At 37.6% G+C, this 21,718-nt stretch overlaps 1 protein-coding gene across 10 annotated transcripts in view; it reads right to left on the reverse strand.

Annotated features, from left to right (window-relative positions):
- Positions 1-21,056, reverse strand: part of LOC143029817 (uncharacterized) — a 123,748-nt gene extending 102,692 nt beyond the window's left edge. For 4 of the 10 annotated variants that reach the window (XR_012966881.1, XM_076192864.1, XM_076192856.1 and 1 more), the window contains exon 1: positions 20,933-21,055. The gene's annotated coding sequence lies outside the window, so the exon portion shown is untranslated. Of the gene's footprint in view, positions 1-7,339; positions 7,666-20,554; positions 20,830-20,932 lie in introns of those variants that run through there. The other 6 variants (XM_076192862.1, XM_076192859.1, XM_076192863.1 and 3 more) reach the window with 5 other exon arrangements.
- Between the last annotated feature and the right edge of the window lie 662 nt (positions 21,057-21,718).

The raw sequence follows: 21,718 nt of genomic DNA on the forward strand, positions 1-21,718 counted from the left end.
AGGAACTTTATTGCATGGTCCTCCTTTATTACACCATGTAGCCAGGGCCAATGCCAGAATATTCAGTACTTTAGGCCAGCTCTTCAATACAGTCACCTGATTCTCTCTACCCTTTATGGCTTGAAAAAGTAATTACACAAGACAGCATTATTATAACTTTTTCAATCTAGCATACATAGTGCAACACCCCTTTTGTCAAATATCTACTGCCTTAATTTCTTTTCATTGGATTTACAGCCTTTGTAATATCTTTATATCTCTCATTCTTTTCCTCCCCATAAAAGAGATTGAGAGATATAGATAGAGAGATAGAGAGTGTGTATGTATGTTACAAGGAATCTCAGTAGCTCAAAAGGTTTTACAACTCATACTGAGGAGATACCATTAAAAGATTACCAGGGATTCACGCTTGTATTTACACTAATGTGTGTAGCACCTTGGCTAACTTTTGAAATGCTCAACTGAGGAACTGTTTACCACAAGAGAGAGAGAGAGAGAGAGAGAGAGAGAGAGAGAGAGAGAGAGAGAGAGAGAGAGAGAGAGAGAGAGAGAGAGAGAGAGAGAGAGAGAGAGAGAGAGAGAGAGAGAGACCTTATTTCCTTAATGCCTACATTCTTTCAAAAGACCAGACACACACACAGAGTGATGTCTGGAACAAATTGGATGAAACAATAGTGTGGGCAAACACCATACATGAATTTAAGAACAAACTAGATGTTGTGAGATACAAAAAAGGGACACCATGAGCATAGATAAATATACACCTAAACACACACACAAACACACAGGAGAAAATTCAAAGAGCAATGACCAAGATGGTTCTAGAGCTTGCTGACAAAGCATACGAAAAAACTAGCATTTCTAAAACTGCCAATACTAGCACATAAGAAAAAGAAATTATATGAGACATGTTTTGAGCCATAAAATGTATAGATATAACTGACAAAGAAGACCTCCTCGCGTGGGATCAGAGGGTAACCAGAGGCCCAAGGATAAAATTAAAGTAAAAAGAGATGTTTGAAGAGCAACGAAATAATAAATTTCCACAGAGAAATCCTGATTCATGGAGTAATTAGGATGAAGAAATAGCAGTCAAATAACATGGGAGAATTAACTGTCAGATATGACCAATGGGAGTGCAGAGATACAACCCTACAAACACATACACACATGTAGGTACATGTGAAGAAATATAGTTTTCCATACAGATGCATGAATGCTTGGAATAACTGTAGAATGTGATATAACCCAAGAATGAACAATACATGAATTTATATCTAAGCATCATATTCAGAGAATAAGGAGCTACAGCCCAAATTGGAACATGTAAATATGTAGTTATACAGTACTACCTCGCATTAACGGACATTAATTAGCTGTGTTTGCGGTGTTTTTGCTTTGTTTGCGGTGTTTTTGCTATGTTTTCGGGTTTTTTTTGTGCTGTTGTTTAGTGTTGTGCAATCACTATGCCAGCCTAAAAACCACTCCAAATCAACAGATTATTCATATCAACGGACACCGTTACCCCCCTTTTAGTCCGTTCATGAGAGGTAATAATGTATATATGGGGTCCTGTCTCTTATTCTCCAATTATACAGGACCCCACAAGCACTGCTTCTTTCCCATATACTATAATTAGGTAGCTAACACATGCATGAAACAAAGAAAAGAATTATGAGATCTACTGGCCATTTACAGAATCATGAAAGGCATGGAAGTCCTTGATAGGGAAGATTTATTAAAGTGGGATAAAAGAAAAACAAGAGGACATGAAAAGAAACTCAAAAAGGATAGTTATAGAAGAGATCTGATAAAGAATAGTTTCCCACAGAGAGTGGTGGATGTCTGGAACAAATTGGACGAGGCAACAGTGTGTGCAAAAACCATACAAGAATTTAACAACAAATTAGATGCTGAAAGATACAAAGACGGGTCATTACGGGCATAGCTCCCTTCCCATACAATACAACTAGGTAAACACAATCACGTAAATACACATACTCAAGTTTTCAAATCCTTGCCTAAAATTACCAGCCATACCAAACAATGCACCTTTCATATCCTTTCTATTAGTCATCACAGCTAATTTCAATACTCATTCCTACACTAAACATTTTGCAGTGACAACTCTCATTCTATATAATGATAATTCCTAGCTAACAATTATGTGCAGATGGAATGGGTGGGAGTGGATTTTATGCCTTTGTGTTTTGGCTACCTCCCTTGTAAGGGGGAAGATCTTGGTATAACAATTATAGCAATACTTTTTAATAATAATAACTAATAAGAATATCAATTATAAAGACCATGGTAATAATAACTGTTATAATAACAGCTGATAACACTATTTTATGCAAATATACATCAATCCATTGCCTCAGAAGAAACTTTGGGCTATTGTCTGTGTTGTTAGTGTAGGAAAGCTTCTATGTTCCTAGATCATAAAAGTAGGAGGTTTATAAACTGCTAGTTGTCATTTCTCTTTACATGTAAAGATGGAGGAAATACAGCAGAAATTTAGCAAGATTGGTGATCTTAATTGCAGTGAGGCTAACAGGCAAAAATTAAATCAACCGAGAAGGACAGCACTATGGCAATAACCTATAAATAAATCAATTGCCCCAGCTATCTTTTACAAGAGACCCACAGCTCCTAGGTAACCAGCAACAGCCATTGAATTGGCTCAGAGGTCTCTCAAGGAAGAATTTTTTTTTATGTCTGACTATAGGTAGGGTAGGCCTATTAGGTCTTGTATGTCCTACGTGTGATGTAGTTTATCTGGGGCAGTTTGTTTCTATCATCAGACCCAATCTGTGCTGCTACTGTCTTTGTACTGGGTGATGACCTCTTAGAAAGGATCTTTCTGTGGAGCTGATATCTGAGAGGTTTGATGGAGCAAGACATTTGGTTGTCAGTCTTGAAGAGATTGTTTTGTGATCTGAATATGAATGTTTTTATGTGGATGTGCTGAACAGTAAAAGTGGAAGATGTTTGTAGATGTTTGAATAGTATGCTTCTGATAGGCTTTTATATTCAATTGGTTGTGCTTCAACAATGTGATGAGATGGATGAGTGGGGTTGAAGGCCCTTGCACAGAACTGTGTATCTATCATATTCATGTGGTTTTCTATGGGAGGATTTTGGTTTCTGTATGCAAGTGTTCTATTGGGGTTGTCTTGAAGCATCCTTTTATTATTCTCAATGCTTTGTTCTGTATAGTTTGTAAGGTGTCTATGTTTTCCTGGTGGTTGGGAACCATGCATGAAAGCGTAGTCAAGTGTGATTCTCAAGAACTGCCCATAGACTGTGAATAAAGTTTCCTTCTGTTTTCCAAAGCCCATGCCTGTGACTAATTTTAGTATAATTATTTTCTTGTTGATTTTCACTTTCAGAGCTTTGATTTGTGGGCTGAAGGTCACATAAGAATAAAAAAAAGTGAGGTCAGTTCTGGGTTGAACAATGGTACTGATTTCTGGAGTGAGGCTTCCATGAAAATATTATTTCTAAGCCATTATTCTAGTTTGTCTAAGTAAGCTTGGGTGTTCTTAGCTGCTACTTTCCAGTTGCTACATTGGGTTATCATAGGTCATATGCATACATGAATAATTCAGTGTTATATTCCGTATCTGGTGTTAGAAGATCACTAAGAAACAGTGTACAAGTACAAATAGAAAAAAATCAAGGATGAAAGCAAAAGTAATAAAAGAAAAGCTATAATGAGCTTGAGAGTAGCCAAGCATATTAGGCATTCAGAAGACCAAGACATGAATACTAGGGAGTATGGTGGAAGATATCAAACCAATGAAAAAGAATTGCACTAAAGTGAAAAGCTAAACTTTCTAGATGTACATGCCTGGAGAAATACTACAAATAATAGTGGATGGGCTGACAAACAAAAATAAATATTTGCTTAAAGTACTAAGAACTAGATTCTATGAGGTTTTCATCCAGGACAGTGAAATGGATGAAAATTAGTGGAAGGTATGGAAGAGGCACAAGAAATATGAGCAATAAAATTAAGAAGGCAATTTTGGAAACAAATAACTCAAACCAGAGATAATGAAGGTTGTTATCCTACACAATTCTTGAACTGAATGCTACAAAAATGGGCATAAGAGCTGAGCTAAATTTACATAAACTTACACATTTTATTACAAAAGGGGGTAAAATCCCAACACTGTGGAAAATGACAATGTACCCTTTTCTAAATTGTGAAGTACAGAACTTCAGAAGTGAGGACCTTTTTTTACTGTAAATCACTTAGAAAACAACTTGGAAGAGATGGACCAAATGCCCAGAGATAATAAATTAAACTCGAGAGCTGAAAACTATGCACATTAAACCCTTCCAATGCCCTTCTTTGATGACACACTTGAAAAGGTTATTCTGGTCAATGCCAAATTATCTAGTTCTGCTGTGGGCAAGATACATGCTATGAGGTTATCTAAATAACCTCTTCACTACGATGATGATGCTCTTTAGAGACTTTGTTCTAGCAAGTAGTGATATTCAAAATTCAAAGATGACTGGACATAAATGATGAAATTATATGTACACTGAGATGACATTTCCAGTATAATCCACCCCAGACTGAGCTATGCTGCTGTGGTACTCAAAAAAATATATATATATAAGAAAGATTGAGGTAATACAAACAACAGCAAAGTGGTCCCCAGCCTAGCAAACAAAGGAGATTAAAATGAATAAATAAATAAATAAACAAAAAATAAATAAATAAATAAAAAATAAATAAGAGTAAATAAATAATGATGTGTTTTGATCTATTAGGTCTAAGAAAGACTGAGGGAATACAAAGAGCACCAAACAAAGAGATCCCCAGCCTAGCAGACAGGCTACATACATACATATACCAAAGTTTTTTTTTCCCATTTACAAGGGAGGTAGCCAAAAAACAAATGCACAAAATCCACTCCCACCCATTCCATCCCCACACACTCCACTCCCATTCACCCCCCTCCCTCCCTCTTATCTTGGCTCCTTTTGGATATGTCATCCCTGTATCTCACCCACTGCCCTGGGTCAGAAGCAGTTTTGCAAGACACAGCACATCGACAGCAAGGCCACTTCATTAAATCACCCCGTCTCCTCATGCAGACGACAAAAAAAGAAAAGAAAAGAAAAAAAAAAAAAAGTGTTCAGATCTACTAGAAAAAAACTGAAAGAAAAAAATCTTAGTTTGAAACAGAATCAGAAGTAATGGAAAGAAAATGAAAAAGACTAGGGGCTTCAAGAATATCAAGAAACAATTTTCAGTATCAATGTACTGATTTGTGGAATGACCTAAATGAGGAAATAAGCCCAGCAAATAACAAATTTGAAGCCATGTCTGATCAGTGGAGTCACACCGTACATATACCCCATGAGCTTAGCTATTTTCCTGTGTGCACGTGTGTATTTTCCTAGTATTTACCTAGCTGTATTATACGGGAAGGGGAGCTATGCTCATGGTGACCTGTTTTTGTATCTCGCAAGATCAAGTTTGTTCTTAAAGTCTTGTATTGTGTTTGCACACACTATTTTTTCATCCAATTTGTTCCATATATCTATCACTCTATGTGGGACGCTGTTCTTTTTCAGATCTATTCTGTAGTTATCCTTTTTGAGTTTCATTGCATGTCCTCTTGTTTTTCCTGTCCCACCTTAATAAGTCCTCTCTATCAGGGCATTCTTTTCCTTTCATAATTCTGTAGATAGTAGGGCCCCTCGTTCTCTTCTTTGATCCATGGTCGGCAATTCCAGTTCGGCCAGTCTTTGTTCATATGTGCGGTTTGGAAGTGTTGGGGCCATCATTTGTCGTTGCTCTTTGTATTCTTTCTAATTTTCTTATATTCTTTTTTGTACTGGGTGACCATATCAGCATTGCATATTCCAGTTTTGGCCTTATCAGTGTTTATATTTTCTTAATCATTTCCTTACCCAGGTATTTAAAGGCCACCTTTATCGATCTCAACAAATTGTATGTTTCTCCGACTATTTCATTTATATGTTTACCTGGCAACATTTCTTTGGTGATGATTACTCCTAGGTCCCTTTCAGAATTTACTTTCTTTACTTCTTTTCCGTCAATTTTATACTGTCCTGATATTCTATTCTTCATTTTCCCAAATTCAATTATACTGTACTTCTTGATGTTGAATTCTACTTCCCATCTCCTGCTCCACACTGACTGTTCAGATTCCTCTGTAATGAGTCACAGTCTACTTCAGAGTTTATTCTCTTTAATAACTTTGCGTCATCTGCAAAGCAGTTCATGTAACTTTCAATACCTTCATCCATATCATTTACATATATAGCAAACATTATCAGAGCCAGTACTGACCCCTGTGGGACACCACCACTCATTTCTTCCCTTTTTAAATATTTGTCTTTGAGCGCCACTCTCATTTTTCTTCCATGTAGGAAGTCCTCCATCCAATTCAATAGTTTTCCATGTACGCCTCCCATTGTTTCCAGTTTATATAGCAATTTTCTGTGTGGTGCCTATCAAATGCATTTTGTAGGTCCAGGAAGGCACAGTCTGCCTAAACATCCCTTTCTTGCAATATATCTATCAATCTTGAATAGAAACAAATCAAATTAGTGGTACATGATCTTCACTGTCTGAATCCAAATTGCCTCGGGTTCAATATATTATTCTCCTCCAGATATTTTGTCCATCTATCTTTGATGATTCTCTCACAAATTTTAACTATTGTGCTTGTTAGGGACACCAGTCTATAATTTGTTGAGTCTTTATTTCTCTCCTTATATATTGCCACTATATTGGCATTTTTCCAGTCTCCTGGTAGTTTTCCTTCTTTGAGTAAGCATTCAATTATTTTGTATATTTTTCCTGTTAGTTCGTCTATACATTCCTTTAGTATCCAGTTTGCAACTTTGTCTGGAATTGCCAACCCTGGAACAAAGAAGAGAATGAGGGGACCTACTAACCATCTACAGAATTATGAAAGGAAAAGAACGCCTTGATAGAGAGGACTTGTTAAAAGTGGGAAAGGAAAAACAAGAGGACATGCAATGAAACTAAAAAAGGATAACTACAGAAGAGACCTGAAAAAGAACAGCTTCCCACATAGAGTGATAGATATATGAAACAAACTGGATGAAAAAATAGTGTGTGCAAACACAAGACTTTAAGAACAAACTTGATCTTGTGAGATACAAAAACAGGTCACCACGAGCATAGCTCCCCTTCACATATAATACAACTAGGTAAATAATGATGTTGCTGGGTGCATTTAATTTAATAAAGGGACTAGGGTGGTGTCACAGTATGCAAAAATATAAGAATAAATCAGTAAATAACATTAATGGTACTCACCACCTGCTAGTATTTTTCATATTCCCCTTTTCCCTTTACTACATCAAGGGAGTCATATAGCAACATTCTGGAACCACTTCTGGTCCAGCTTATTTCAAATTTCATGAATGTCAACTGAAGTTAACAAATTGTACACTTCTCCCTGTCACACCACACATCTGTTGAGTCATTGCTGCTCATACATTTTCTATAGGATTCAAATCTGGTAAGTTTTCTAAGTCATTCAAGGGAACATATCATAATCACCAACCCAATCTGTAACACTTCTTGCTTCTAGGCATTTGATCTCTGTCCACGCTAAGTCACTACTGTACTGCACTTTTCAAAAGAAATATATGGAATTTTCAGAATAACTTGGTAAGATGTAATACAACTAATTACAATTTTAGCCAATAATATCATGGCATGATAACACCATTTCATCATCATCCTCATAAAACCATAACACCACACCATCCTTAAGTCATGAAAATTCAGTTCCTTATAATGTCACTTAAGGATCACTTAAAAGTTCACAGGAACTCAACATTTCATATCACTGTTTCCCATGCACTAGTGCAGCCACCCACAGGCACCCTTAGACGAGTTTAACAGGAGTGAGTCAAATTTTTCAGTATCCACCCTATATTTTTTTTCTCGGTCAACTCAAACAGGAGTTTATTTTGATATCTAAAAGCTGAGACACCACCCTTCCCCATGCAATCTATATTTATGCATGACTATATGATTTGAGTTTATATAAGCAAGTATGTGTTCAGGCTGGGATCAACCAAGGGTCTTTGCATCTGGTAGTCCTGCAACACGAACATTAGAATCCCTACCACCTACCTTCAAAACCCATCAACACCCTCACTTTCAACTAGAGATATAGCCCTACAGGGCTGACATTTGTCTCTGGACCAGGCTCAAGATCTCTGTCAACTCTGTATTTCCCCCCTTTTCCCATATGAAGAGTATCAACTGGCAAGTATTCCCTTCTCAATATTGCTATAAGCCAGAGACAGAAATAGTCTCACAATTCAATGTTTCTTTCCACTGTGCCAGAGGGCTGTTGCCAGCCACTGTAGTGCTGCAGGTTTCTAATTAATGGAACTTGTAGCAACAATTATCATGTATTGTACTCATCATATTCTAAATGAATGTTACAGGATTTAGTCAAATTTATCACTAAATTTACTGATGGTTTTAATCCAGTTCTAAACAACTAGAATTACAGCACACAACCATCACACCAAAGGAAATGTGGATGTTGGTGCCCAACCTACATATCTCTTCCTTATCTGCTATTACCTAGTTCTGACTAACTAGCTTTATATAGTAATCCCTATTTGTGCACTGGTGGTGTAATCAGAAGCATGATGGTCTCACATTCAATTAGTTGTGGGTTCAAATCCTGCACTCCTTTCAGATTCCCAGCAGTGACTGTTATCACCCTCAACAGTCCATGCACATAGAGCAAATGTGACAGCTTCAACCACAGCTACGTACCTCCTGGCATAAATTCCTCAATTTCACTTTCAATATAAAGAACTATATGGGTCAGAAGCATTGTTGTTATGCTACATTTTCCATTATACAGTATTGCAGTTATCCCCACAATTAATCCCCTACTCAAAAAAACTCAAAACAGAAATTATAGAATTATTTAAAACACAATCAAAATGTGAAAGAAAAATCATGCAAACAAACAAAAATATAACTGATAGGCCTGAGTGAGAACCAGCAGAACAGCATGACTGAACCCCCTCACAGTCAGCTAGAGACTGAGTGTACACTGAATAGTTTCCATTTTAGCACAATTCCTCCTAGTCATATTGCATGGCAGTTTATATGTCTAAATATCAATATTAAGCATTATGAATTCCTTCCCTAGGATTTAAACACATGTGAAATTTCCACATAATATAAAATATTTGCTAAATTGACATCCCTGACATGGATTGTACAAATGCACATCTCTCTCTCTCTCTCTCTCTCTTTTTCCCAAAGCCCCTACATAACCTGGATTCCTGTTACTCCATATAGTTTCCTGGATTCCAAGGTCACTATACTGTGACTTCATAATGGGAAAAGTATATAGAAGACTTACTGAATATATGGGGACTACCAGACTAATGATGGGTATCTGCTTGTGGTGGTCCCACAAGATAGACAATGCAGCTGCCCATTTTCAAAACACATGCACCTTCTCAACTACATTAGGAGGTGCAGCACTGAGGGACTGACACTCAAGTCTCCATACTAGGCCCACAATCTCTCTACCAACTTTAACCACTTCCATACGGTGACGCCTACGTAGGCGGCATGAGGAGCAAGTGGGTACTCAATGATGCCGACGTCGCCATCTTGATTATATTTATTGTAGTTGTACCTACGTAATTTCAATTCTCTCTAAACTGGCTTCATCAATTTTCTATGGTTATCAAAATACATGGGTGAAAGAGAACGAACGATTGAGCACTGACTTTATTTTCTATAATGCGATTATTATGACGCAACATCACACGTCGGGCAGCTAATGCTGCCAGACGTGAGATGTGCCCCGGAGTGAAGAGGTTAACAATATTTCTTACATCTTTTCACACATGGAGAACCAACAACCAGCAGCTGTTCCCTTCCCCCTACCACTTTCAGCTGACATATAAACAGTTCAACACCAATATAAAACAGACAACAGTCCAAAGTTCCTTTCCAGAGAAATCTGCGTGAAGGCCCAAGGACCAGTGCCTGATGCTGTGGAGCTGCAAGTTTTCTACATTGTGAAACTTGAGGCAACAATTCTATATATGCATATATATATCTCCCCTTATAGGTGAGTTATTTGTGTGTATACAGACGCTCCTCAACTTACGTTTTAGTTACGTTCCGAACGGCCGAACGTAAGTTGAAAATGAACTTAAGTTGTTACTGTACTATACATCCGTAAATTCTATTACCGTATCTTATAAAACACCCCTAAATCATTAATTATACACATAACATTGTAAAATAATAACATTAATTTCAAATAAATTAAATTCAAGCAACATAAATTGAGATGGTGGAGGAGGAGGAGGCAAGGCATGTTCAGTTTGTCGTTTGTGCAATGTAAACAATGGACGCAGCATCATGCGCAAGTATCGTTTGAACTACGGAGAGCACGCTAAACTAAAAAATGCACTTTTTTTTTACAGTCAGTTCAAACGTAAAATCGAAAAAACGTAAAACGAATTAATGTAAGTACAGGAGCGTCTGTATATATTTATAAGATCAGAGATGGGATTGAGGAAGTTAGTGACAGAGTTTGGGAAGCTGTGTGAAAGATGGAAGTTAAAGATAAATGCGGGTAAAAGTAAAGTGATGAGATGTACAAGGGGAGAAAGTGACAGCAGACTGTAAGTGACTATTAAGGGAGAGAGACTGAAGGAAGTGGATAGTTTTAGATACTTGGGTGTGAATGTGGCGGGAAAGGGAGGAGTGAAGGTTTAGGTAGAATGTAGATTGAGAGAAGTGAGTAAATGCCTTGGGGGGTTAAAAAGTGTAATGAGAAATAGACATTTGGGAGTGGATGCTAAGAGGAGATTGTATGAAGGAGTGATTGTGCCGACAGCACTGCATGGGACAGAAACATGGCACATAACGAGAGAAAGAGAGGAGTTTGAAGGTGTTTGAGATGAGGTGCCTAAGAAGTATGACAGGGGTTACTAGGCTGGACAGAATGAGAAACAAGGAGGTGAGGAGGAGAACAGGGGTGGAAAGGAAGTTGGGAGATAGGGTTGATGAAAGAGTATTGGGATGGTTCAGACACATGGAAGGAATGAGTGAAGAAAGATTAGTAAAAGAGGTGTGGATGGCAGAGGTGGAAGGAGTGAACATGAGGGGGTGACCCAGGATGAGATGGATGGGTGGGGTAAAAGGGGCTTTGGGAAAGAGGGGAGTGTCTGTTGAGGAAGGACAGGAGAAGATAGAAGATAGGGATGAATGGAGAATGCTTGTCTATGGATGATACTGTGATGCATGAAAGGGAATGGGTAGGGGATGGGGAATGAGAGAGTATGTGTGAAAAATAAATTAATGCAGCCCAAAGGGATTTCTTCCCATCTTCTCAATTTCTGCATGAGAGGATGGAGGGGAAGTCACCGATTTAACCACTTCACTCCAGGCCAAAATCTGGCAGGCAGCATCAGCTGCCAGACGTACGATGTTGCGTCATAATACTCGCATTATAAAAAATAGTCACCGCAGTATCAATCGATCTCTCTTTCAACCATGAAATTTGATAACCATAGAAAATATGAAGAAGCCAGTTTACAGAGTATGGGGGTCACGCAGGTACAACTACAATAAATATAATCAAGACGCTGACATCGGCATCCTCGCGTACCCACTTGCTCCTCATGACGCCTATGTAGGCGTCACCATATGGAAGGGGTTAATGAAGTGGCCTTGCTGTGTCTTGCGACACTGCTTCTGACCCAGGGTAGTGGACAAGATGTAGGGATGATCCATCATCCAGGAGCCAAGATAAGAGGGAGGGGGGGGGGGTTGATGAGAGTGGATTTTATGCCTTTGTTTTTTGGCTACCTCGCTTGTAAGGGGGAAAAAGGCTTTAGTATATGAATGTATATATGTGTGTGTGTGTGTGTGTGTGTGTGTGTGTGGGTATATATATATATATATATATATATATATATATATATATATATATATATATATATTTATATATATATATATATATATATATATATATATATATATATATATATTTAGTTTAATGTAACTAACTCCCCCTAGAGTGATATAAGTAGAGCACAATTTCTTATATATGTATACGAGTTATATATACGAGTTATATATACACAATTTTTTTATCCAACCCACCCCCACCATGATCAAATTTGTGCATACATATAGGAGATATTGTACTCAAATTATATCCCTCGAGCATACACATATGAGAAATTGTACTCAACTTACATCCCTCTTGATAGCGTAATTGGTTAGGTCACTGTCCATTTGTTACATAGCTCGAGAGTGTATCAGTTTCCGAATATGCTTCCGTCAAGCTCCATGTTAGTCTCAAACATGTTTGCAAGGAATTAATATGGGAATTGTTAATGTGGTTGATAAGATGAAAATTTATGTATTGGGGACCATTCAATGTGTATGTGTTATAATCCTATCCCACTTGTGTACACACCAATAGCGCTATCATGGCAGGGGTGTGTTGAGTATAAAATTCTTGTATATGTATGTAACCCGAGCATACATAACAAATTGTAATCAACTCATATCCCTCTTGATAGCACAACTGGTTAAGTCACTGTCCATTTGTAATAATCAGCTAGGTTAGTGTCTGTAGCCCAACAGCGTATCAGTTTCTGAATATGCTTCCTTCAAGCCATCAAGCTTCATGTTAGTCTCGATCATGTTTGCAAGGAATTAAAAAAGAAAAAACTAATGTGGTTGATAAGATGAAAATATATATATATATATATATATATATATATATATACATATATATATATGTGAATACATATATATGTATATATACATATATACTTGTAACGTTCTCGCCGCATGGGTTCGAGTCCTTGGGCGTCCCTCGTTACAATTTCTGCATGCGCCTATCTGGCTTAGAATTAAAGTGCATTGTGGTTGATGAAACACACATATATATATATATATATATATATATATATATATATATATATATATATATATATATATATATATATATATATATATATATATATATATCTGTAAACTACTGGGAATTCATGAGAGCACATGTAACAACACATCACTCAAAAATATTGGATAAAGAAAAAAAAATAATGTAATAAAGTTAGGGCCCTAATGTGATGGTATGATCATATCAAGAAATTTGTTGGAGGAGGATGTTAGTACAAAGTGTAAGAACTGCAGACAGTCAAGGAAGACTGAAATCAGGATGAAGGAAATGTGCCAGTGTTCCAACAGAAAGAAGATAATAATGCAGGAAGTGGATTTCCTGTAGCATGTCAGAAGTGGTGGAGATCCATGAGGAAGCTGGAGTAAGAGGAAGGTGAGGAGGAAGAGGGGGAGAGAAGGAGCAGGGGGGGGGGGAGGAGGAGGAGGAGGAGGCACAGGAGGTGGAGGAGGGAAATAATGTGGAGGCAGATGAAGTGGAGTAGAAGGAAAGAGGAAAAAGGGAAGAAGAGTGGGAAGGATGTGGGGGATGAAAAAGGGTTGGGGAGGAGGAAGGACGAAGGAGTGGAAGAGAGGGAACTGAGAAGGGAAGTGAATAGGAATGAGGAAGGAGGAAGAGGACAGGATAGGAGGAGGAGAAAGGAGAGGGGGCTGAGATGGAGGAGGAGGGAAATGAAAATGAGAGGAAGGAGGAGGAGGGAGGAAGAAGGAGGTGGATGAAAGGGAAGGTGACAAGAAATGGGAGGGGAAAATAGAATAGGAATAGGAGGTAAATTGGGACAATGGTGAAGGAGGAGGAGGAGGAGGAGGAGGAGGAGGAGGAAGAGGAGGTAGAGGAAGAGGAGGGGGGAGGAAGAGGGAGGACATGGGGAGGAAGAAAAATTGGAGGAGAAAGAGGTAGAAGGAGAAAGGTGGTATGGGAAGAAGGTGGTGGTGGAAGTGGGAGGAGGAGGAAGTAAAGGGGGAAGTGGAGGAGGTGGAGGTGGAGGTGGAGGAGGAGGAGGAGGAGGAGGAGGAAGAGGAGGAGGAAAGGGGAGGAAAGGAAAGGAGAGAAGCAAGGGTGAGGATGAGGAAAGGAGGGAAGGATGAAGAGGGAGGAAGGGGACAAGGAAAGGTGGAAATGAGGGGAGGAGGAAGAAGGGGAAGGAGGAAGAAGGGGAAGGAGGATAGGGAGAAGGAAGGACAGAGAAGGAGCTAGGCAGAGAAGGATGATGAGGAAAGAGGAGGAAGAGAGAGGGCAAAATGGATGGAGGAGAGAGGAGAGTGAGAGAGGGTGAGGGAGGAGGAGAGGAAAAGGAGGAGGACGAGAAGAAAGGATGAATGAAGGGGGAATGAGAAGGAAGAGAAGGAAAATAAGGAAGAAGTGGAATAAGGAGAGGGGAAAAAAAGGAAAAAAAAAAGGATGAGGAAGAGGAGGTACTCTACATTGGTCTCGAGTCTTTATCTCATAATTTGAAGAAAAAAAAGTAAATTAATTCCTAGAACCAAAGAATAGGATAGGACTAAGTTAACCTCATGCTATAGTGGGGTTGGCAACCCTGTATTTACATGCATGTGTATGTGTGTTTGTATATTCACCTTGTTGTAGTATACAGGAAAGAAGCGGTGCTCATTGGATCCTGTCTCCTACTTTCCAATTTTATCACACCTAGCCTCAAATTCATGCATATGCATGCATGCGTGTGTGTGTGTGTGTGTGTGTATTTACCAAGCTGTATTATACAGGAAGGGGAGCTATGCTCATAGTGACCCATCTTTGTATCTAGCAGCATCTAGTTTCTTAAATATATATAAAGTACATACACTATATACATAAACACACACATACACAGCAAAAGATAATGGTATTTAGTAGTAATAATAGAACTGGCATGTATTCTGGGTGTGCTGCACATCCACAGATGGTACATTCATCCGATAATAAACTCCTTTAATAATAAATATAATAATAATACTGTCCACTATGAAATGTTGTAGCAAAAACACATCCCACAGCTAGCTGTATCATGATGTGAACCAATATGGTAGAGTAATAGGAGAGTGAAAAGATCAAGGGCCAAAAGGTGTGCTGAACTTCAACAGCACACATCCTGTATCCATTTTCATGATATGAATTTGTATGTTTCTTGTTAGTTGAAAACTCATTAACTAAAACTCCACATAATTCATTAATTAATGTGATTATACTTATTTTCAAATCTAATAATACAAACCTAGGAACACATATTAAGACAGTCTATGACTGAACAACTTTTGTTTTCAGTCACTGATGGGAACAATCCATCCTGGAAAGTTGTATGTATTTACCTAGTTGTATTTTACGGGAAGGGGAGCTATGCTCGTGGTGTCCCGTTTTCATATCTCATTTTATCTAAACTATTTTTAAATTCATGTATTGCTTTTGGAAAGGCAGATGTGGAGGGAGTGAACATGAGGGGACGTCCTAGGATGAGGTGGATGGATGGGGTGAAGGGGGCTTTGGGGAAGAGGGGAATGTCTGTTGAGGAAGGAAGGGAGAGGACGGAAGACAGAGGTGAGTGGAGAATGGTTGTATATGGATGATGTTGTGACTGCATGAGGAGGAATGGGGGGCGGCGGGGGGGGTGGGGTAGTATGTGTGAGGTGATTTTGACGCAGCCCGAAGGGATTTCTCCCCGTCCTCGCCTTATATGCAAAGGGGGACGGAGAGGGGGGGGTCGCCGATTAAATGAAGCGGCCTTGCTGTGGATGTACTGTGTCTTGCAACACTGCTTCTGACCCAGGGCGGTGGGCAGGGTGCAGGGATGACCCGTCATCCAGGAGGTGCTCAGATGAGAGGGAGGGTGGGAGGGGTGTGGAGTGTATTTAGGGATGAAATGGGTGGGAGTGTTTTTATGCCTTTCCCTTTTTGGCTACCTCCCTTGGAAGGGGGAAAAAGCCTTGGTATATGTATGTATGTATGTATTGTTTTTGCACACACCACTTTCTCATCTAACTTGTTCCAACTGTCTATTACTCTGTGAGGAAAGCTGTTCTTTTTCACATCTCTTCTATAGCTGTCTTTTTTTATTTTCTTTCCATGTCCTCTTGTATTTCTGTCATCCCATTTTATCAGATTCTCTCTATCAGTAATTTCTATGCCTTTCATGATTCTGTAAATAGCTATCAAATCTCCTCTCTCTCTTCTTTGCTCTAGTGTCTGTAGTTCAAGTTTTGCTAGTCTCTCTTCATATGATAGTTTTGAGAGTGTTGGTGCCAATTTTGTAATTGCTCTTTGTATTCTTTCAAGTTTTTTTATGCATTTTTTTGCACTTGGTGACCATATCGTTGCTGCATATTCCAATCTTGGTCTTATCAGAGTGATTAGAATTTTCTTCACCATTTCTTCATCCAGGTATGTAAATGCCACTTTGATTGTTCTTATTAAATTATAGGTTTCTCCAAAAATCTTATTTATATGTTTTTCAGGTGACATATTATTCATAATAATGACTCCCAGGTCCTTTTCATTTTCTACTTTTTTTATTCCTTCTTCTCCCAATTTATATGATCCTGTTATTCTGTTTTTACTTTTTCCAAATTCCATTATACTACACTTTTTTGTATTGAACTCCATCTCCCACTTCCTACTCCATTCCTGTACTATATTTAGATCTCTTTGTAGTGATTCACAATCTTCTTCCGTGTTCACTTTTTTCAAAAGTTTTGCATCATCTGCAAAAAAGCTCATATAGCTTTCAATTCCTTCATCCATATAATTAATATATATAGCAAACATTATTGGGGCCAGAACTGTTCCTTGTGGAACACCGCTTATTACTTCATCCCATTTTGAGTGTTGATCTCTTATCACTACTCTCATTTTTCTTTCTTGCAAAAAGTCTTCCATCCAATTTAGCAGTTTGCCCTGTATTCCTCCTTCAGTTTCTAATTTCTTAAGCAACTTCTTATGTGGTACTTTGTCAAAAGCTTTTTTTAGGTCTAGAAATGCACAATCAGCCCATCCATCTCTTTCTTGTATTATATCTATTAGTCTTGAATAGAAACATATTAAATTGGTGATGCATGATCATCCTTGTCTGAATCCAAATTGCCTTGGATTGAGCACATTGTTTTTTTCTAAATATTTTACCCATCTATTTTTGACAATTCTTTCACAAATTTTTGCTATTGTACTTGTTAGAGAGATTGGCCTATAGTTGTTAGGGTCTTCTTTATTTCCTCCTTTATATATAGGTACTATATTTGCTTTTTTCCAATCTTCTGGAACTTTTCCTTCTTTCAAGGAACTGTTTATTATGCTATGTATTATGTCTGCTAGTTCATTCCTGCATTCTTTCAAAATCCAGTTTGCTATTTCATCTGGTCCATGTGATTTTCTGACATCAAGATTACTCAAGTGGTTCAATATTTCATTCTTTGTTACTTCTATTTCTTTCATAGGGGGGACTTTCTCTTTCCATTCGATCTCTTCAGGTTGTATGTTCTCCCTAGTAAACACCGATTTAAAATGTTTGTTCATAATTTCCGCCATTTCAATTTCCTCTGTGTATTCAACTCCTCCTTGTCTTAATTTCTCCAAATCTTGTTTGTTTTTCAGTTTGTTGTTTACAAATCTGTAGAATAGTTTTGGTTGATCTTTACATTTTTCTATGACATCTTTTTCATATTTTCTCTTTTCCTCTCTGCACGCTTGTACATATTCATTTCTATAACAAGTATATATTTTCCATTTTTCTGGTCTTCTGTTTTTCTTCCATTTGGTCCAAGCTTTGTCTCTTTTGTCTTTTATCTCCCTACAACTTTTGTTGTACCAGCATTTTACATTTTTTTCTTCTTGTTTTTGTCTTGGGACGTACTTTTCTACTCCCTTTTTATAGATTTTTGTCAAAATATTCCATTTCTCTTCTACTGTTGTATCTTCTTTGTGTATTCTTTCCCAGTTTTCATTTTGGAAGAATTCTCTTATTTTATCAAAATTTGTTTTTTCATACATCAATCTTCCTTTTCTATATTGTTAATTTCTTTTCATGTATTTTTTCTCATTTAGTTCTAGTTCTATCAATATGTGGTCACTTTTGCTTATTGGTGCCTGGTATTCTATCTTTTCCACTATTTCAGGTTCTGATGTGAATATTAGGTCTAGTCTCGATGGTTCTTCTTCATTTCTATACCTGGTGTTCTCTTGGATCCATTGTGTCATTGTGTGGTCAGTAATCATCTCAAGTAGAACACTACCCCATGAGTCTTCTCCACCCTTTACGGTCATCTCTTCCCAGCATATTTCTTTGCAATTATAGTCGCCCATCATAACTATTCTTCCTCCATCTTCCATTATCTTGTTTAGTGTTATTCTTGTGTCTTCTAACATGCTTTTATGTTCATTCTCTTCCCACGAGGCTGTTTTTGGGGGCACGTAGTTTATCACAAATTTTCTGCTCTTCTTATCTCTATCTTCTACTTCTATCATAATCATCTCTACTGTATTGTTCCCATATGTGACATTCTTCACATCTTTGAATTCATGATTTTCTTGCACTCATGCATTCCCCACAGTTAACCGGTATAGTACTGACATTAAACACTACAGATGTGATCACAACAGTTTGGATCTCAAGAGATTATAACTGATGTACAAGTGATTTGTGTGATGTGTATCCAGTGATGGTGGTAACAGTTACTGTAGCAGTGGTACCTTGTCAGAGCACTGGAGAAACAGAAGAAACCAAGCTAGGGTTTGGTGATAAAATTAGGTTGTACATGTATTTGTATGGGTTGTTGTATATTTATATCTAACTTCCAACAACCAGTGCTTTATCCTTGTGGACAATATCCTGTTGACAAGTCTGAGTTATAGAGGTGTCAAAGGAGGGCATCAGAAAGGAAAGATAGTAAAATTATCATCATTCGCATACGTAAAGTTCAGGAGGAACAACCACTGGCAATTACTTGGGTTAGGTTGGAGTGAGGAGCAGACTGGTTCAATTAAATTTTCTAATTGAAACATCATATTGCTAATAAAGGCTTCATCTTCAGTGTTTTTGTTGCCATATTTGTTGGCAACTGCCATTAAAAAAATAATAACTTTCAAACATGAAATGATTCTTTGATTTTTTCAAAAACTCGTACCTTGCCACACTGAAGATTTTTTCTTCTTCAAATCTATCTATTTTTTCTATAATTTTTTCAACAAAAATCACCTAAATCACTACAATCAAATAACACTGGTATTATTCAAAATTAGTATATCACTCCCTCACATTATAATTATTTTGTTTTGAATTCCAGAAGTTATTACAGCCACAATTAAGTGATGATGCATATTTAGGTGCACATTTAGATTCTTGGCAACTTCTGACATTCTAGTAAATGTGACCTCATCTTCCATTCCACCACCCTTTAGCACCTCCACTACACATTTATATTAAGTACTTTATAATTTGCTGTACACAATGGGGCTAGTATTTTTCAATCTGTCAGCCCAGTTCCCTCCTGCCGGAGACTCACAGCCTCGCACAAACTAGCCTTAGTCACTGGTTCAACCAGCAACTAAGTCACAAATCACTCAATAAAGAGACTGAAACTATACGGCAATTAGCAGTCTGTAACTTTCCTTTTTTTCAGCAATTTTTTCATAAAACTATAACTATTGTGAGCAAAATAAATAATATAAAAATATGAAAATCCTCACAATCAGGAGCATAAAATGTTACACTGGCTGGGTATATACAAAAATTTATAATATTGGTAATTTTGATTAATGCAACAAGAAGTGAATCACATGCACAGGGGCTGGTATCAAGGGAATATCCCATTACGAAATGTGTTTTACATGGATCATGGAAGTGAAGCCCACTCATATATGAGCAGGGTTGGCTAAAGGTTATGACAAACCAATTAAGCAAACACTGAATATCTCCTCATGAATTTTAAGTAGACTACCAATTTTTTACAAACTTCTTTTTTTTCTACACAAATGACGAAAAGAATTATACAGCCACTTCTCAATAGAAAACACTAACCTATGAGTCCTATGACCCATGATAATATTTAGAATGACACAACTGCTGATGTCTTCAAGAGATTTCCAATACAATTAATGGAAGACTCATGACTGAATCATGTTTTGACTAGTTATGACATTTCCCATACATTCAAGTCTATAAACTAACAGTATTCATCAAATTAAATATTCCAAAGACAATTCTATAATTGCTACAGCCTTATCTAAAGTCAATTACCTATTCCTCTACATCTAAGCTATCCTTTCTTTTACTTAGAGGAGGAATTCGTCTTTAAAAGATTCCTCCTAAATTAATATATTTACAAGTACTGAAATTTGCCTCTACAACAAATAATTTAACTACTGTAACTATTGATGAAAGATTAACAGAAAGGCACTTCTATACTCAATGTCTCTTATTAACCACAGGAATCCATGAAGTGTTCCAAATATAAATTTCATTCGTATGTACTGATTCAATGAATGTATATGATGTACTGAAATTTCAATTAACTATGCAATCGAAAAAATGGCGTTTTGGCAATACGAAATGAGCGCATCACCTGCATTACACTTCCACATTCATGACATGATCGACAGCAGCATCAAAGCATACTGCTAAACAACCTCACACGATCTTAACTCTTCCTTTTATCTTTCATGTAAGCAAAATGCCCCGCGTATACAATGTCTCCCTGAGAAATATTCGATTCACGGGAACAACGTAAATACAAGGTAGAAAGAACGCTAAAACCGCGTCGAGGCAGGAAGGAAGCCAAGAGGTGTAGCATCACTCCCATCAGCTGCTTGGGTACGCGGTCATCCTCCAATGCGGAAACACGACGTCAGAGAAATGGAGTGGTTCCCTTCGGCTTCAGTGAGCTACCAGGATCCTCATTACACTCTACTGACTACGTATATACTAAATACGATATAATTACCCGTAACTGGCTAGTAATTTGGTGAATTTCGTTGGCGTTTCATCCTACCTAAACGCACCAACAATAACAGAACACTTCTGCCATCTACCCTAGTGCAATCAAAACAATCGATTCTGGCGTTTTCTTTTGAGCTGAGAAGAAAATGAGATTTTATTAATGGATGACCATATCAGTATCTCAGCTCAAATCATTATATTCCTATTTGTTCCTGCATGACTATTTATTCCCAACAGGCAAAATTGACAATGATGTAGGTTTAAGGACGATAAAATATCACACATCCTCTGATGACAAATGAGCGAAGAGATAAATAGAGCAATTGTTTTCTTGTATTACGATGTTTTACACCTTTTATTGTCGTTCAGCAAAGTGTCGCAGGTACGCTGTGCATGGAAGAAGACAAACGCCGGAAGTAGAAAGGACGGAGATGAACCACAGGTCTGATTCAACACTCAAATGCCATTACTAGCCTTGATTTTACATTTCATCTTATTTTTCATTCATTCTCTTTGTGATTAAAGAGCCTTGACGCAACGATAAAAGCTAAAGTAAAATGTGATATGCCATGCAGATTTAAATACCTGGGAGAAGAAAATATGAACTATAAAATGAAAAATAAATATTTGGATAAATTGGTAAATAAATAATCAATACATAAGGTCAAGATAATAAAATATTTTATAGCCCATGTCAAATCCCTTATTTCACTAAATGTGTTTTTGGGTACGTTCTCATGGCTAAGCAAATCAAACATTGCAGCAATGGTCTAAAGCATATTCAGTAAAC

This window comes from Oratosquilla oratoria, chromosome 11 (genome assembly GCF_046742065.1).
Source record: "Oratosquilla oratoria isolate Oo_2021 chromosome 11, ASM4674206v1, whole genome shotgun sequence".
Lineage (NCBI taxonomy): Eukaryota > Metazoa > Arthropoda > Malacostraca > Stomatopoda > Squillidae > Oratosquilla > Oratosquilla oratoria.